Genomic DNA, 2534 nt, shown 5'->3' with positions numbered 1-2534 from the left:
TCCTGAAGGGCTAGACTCCTTTCCAATTCTGCCTATAATAATATCAGCAAATGAAGTAATAATGATGAAGATAATGATGATGAGGATGATGAGACTATTGGTAAGAACCATATTATGCTCTGGGCTTCCCATGTCTTTTCATCTAATACTCACAATGAATCTATAATATGCTATTGCTGTCTCATATGGACAGATAAGGAAACTGAGGTACAGAGAGATTAACATCTGCACTCACACCTGGTAGGAGGTGAAGTCAGATGTGTTGTGTTCCATGGTCAATGCCTTCTCAAATACCCATACTTTTCTTAAAAGCATTTTTAAAATTTTATTTATTTATTTTGAGAGAGAGAGAGAGGGAGAGCAGGGGAGGGGCAGAGAGAATCCCAAACCGGCTCCACACCAGTAGCTCTGAGCCCGACTCAAGGCTCAAACTCACAAACCATGAGATCATGACCTGAGCCAAAACCAAGAGTCAGATGCTTACCAACTGAGCCACCCAGGCGCCCCATCTAATACCCATACTTTTTATATTTCATTTATATTTGAGACTTTAAAAGGTATATAAGAGCTGAAAGTTGTTTTACTTTGCATTTCTTAACCAAGAAGTAGGTTGTTAGATAACATACTTGTTAAACCTCTTTTTCATCTCCTTTGACCACTTATCCAATAGACTGGTGATGTTAATTAGATATTTGTAACAACGCCCTCTAAATTGGATAGAAATTGGATAGAGATTATAAAAAAAAGATTGTATTTTTTTCCCATATGTTTACATATATTCTTAGGTTTTAGTGCCCATTGATTCTTCCTCTATTCTAATTTATGTCTTCTGTAAATTCCTTTTTTTTAATAAATTTTTTTAAGTTTATTTACTTATTTTGAGAGAGAGTGAGCATGAGCATGGGGAGCGGCAGAGAGGGAGAGCGAGAATCCCAAGCAGGCTCTGTGCTGTGCTGTCAGCACAGAGCCCAATGCAGGGTCCACCCAGGCACCCCTTCTGTAAATTCTCCTTATCTGAAAATTCCATTACCAGCATGGGGAATAGTATATTAAGTAGTACTTAACACTCTTATCTTATTCATACAATGGTAGTCTTAGTAGAAGTAGTAGTAGTAATGGTAGTGATAGCAGCTTTCAAAAACTAAGTGCTTACCAAATGCTAAGGATCTTACATACATGAACTCATTTAATTATCACTATAATCCAATGAGATATTACCTTTGTTTTACAGATGAAGAAATAGGCCCAGGAGATCCTGGGTGGCTCAGTGGGTTAAGTGAGTAAGCATCCAACTCTTGATCTCAGCTCAGGTCATGATCTCGAGGTTCGTGGGTTTGAATCCTGTATCAGGCTCTGTGTTGACAGCATGAAGCCTGCTTGGGATTCTGTCTCTCCCTTTCTCTGCCCCTCCCCACTCTCTCTCTCTCAAAATAAATAAATAAACTTAAAAAAGGAAAAAGAAATAGGCTCAGATTTATCAGCTTGGCCAAGGACACACAGTTAACAAAAGGAAGTCCTGTCTATGCTGAAGTCCATGTTCTTAATAACAGTACTGCTGGCCCCCCATTATGTAGAGTATAAAGTTAACTCTCTTTGAAAACAAAATCTCTTTATAAACGTAAAGAAATCTTCCATACCAATTTATTTCTTTTTAAAATTTTGAATGAATGGGTTTTTATAACATTATATTAGTTTCACGTTTACCACATAATGATTCAATATTTGTATGTACTGTGAAATGATCACCACGCTAATCTAGTTAACATCCATCACCACATCTAGTTATAAATGTTTTATACTAACTTCTTACAAGCTTTGAATTAAAGAGATTTTTAATTTAATCAAATATTTTCTTAACGTTTATAAAGAACTTTGTCATTACCCTTGCCTATCCTAGCTTCTACCTCTGGTGGTCTCTGGGTATTGCCACTCTGGCCTCCAGGGGGCACTGTTACCCCTTTAATACTGTGGCTCAAGCCTTTGCTAATTCCCTTAAGCATAGATAAGACCAGGAAAATATTTAAACAAAGTTTACAAGGGGCTCAGATGAACAGAAGGCAAATGAGTAGAGAGAGTAATATACAACTAGATAATTTGGTTCACTGAATGCAGAGTAGGCATTTCAGTATTTGACACTGAAATACCTTGCTTCCCACTGCATGCACAAAGCAGAAAACTTTTTTTCTATCCTGCACTATGTCCTCAAGCAAGCAAAATTCTTCAAAAACTGGCTCTGAGATTTGTAAGGCTAGTTCCAGCTAAGGGCTTCCTTCCAAATTCTACTTTCCAGTTTCAGTGTCTGCCTCTCCCTACACACTGGACACTTAACATGTCAGCCCTCTTCTAGAAAGATGGCATTGTCTGCTTCTGGTTTGTAGCTTTACCCTGTTGTTTGGGAATGGTTATCTGTGGGTGTCTCATACTCCTTCATGTCTTAGACAGTATGCCAAGAATGTAAGGCCCTAACAGCTTATACAGCTTATATTACATATCTATTACTACATAACCGATTATTCCAAAATGTAGAGGCTTAA

The sequence above is a fragment of the Herpailurus yagouaroundi genome, unplaced genomic scaffold (genome assembly GCF_014898765.1).
Source record: "Herpailurus yagouaroundi ecotype Mexico unplaced genomic scaffold, PumYag 165, whole genome shotgun sequence".
In the NCBI taxonomy this organism is placed as follows: domain Eukaryota; kingdom Metazoa; phylum Chordata; class Mammalia; order Carnivora; family Felidae; genus Herpailurus; species Herpailurus yagouaroundi.
This window is presented reverse-complemented; position numbering follows the sequence as displayed.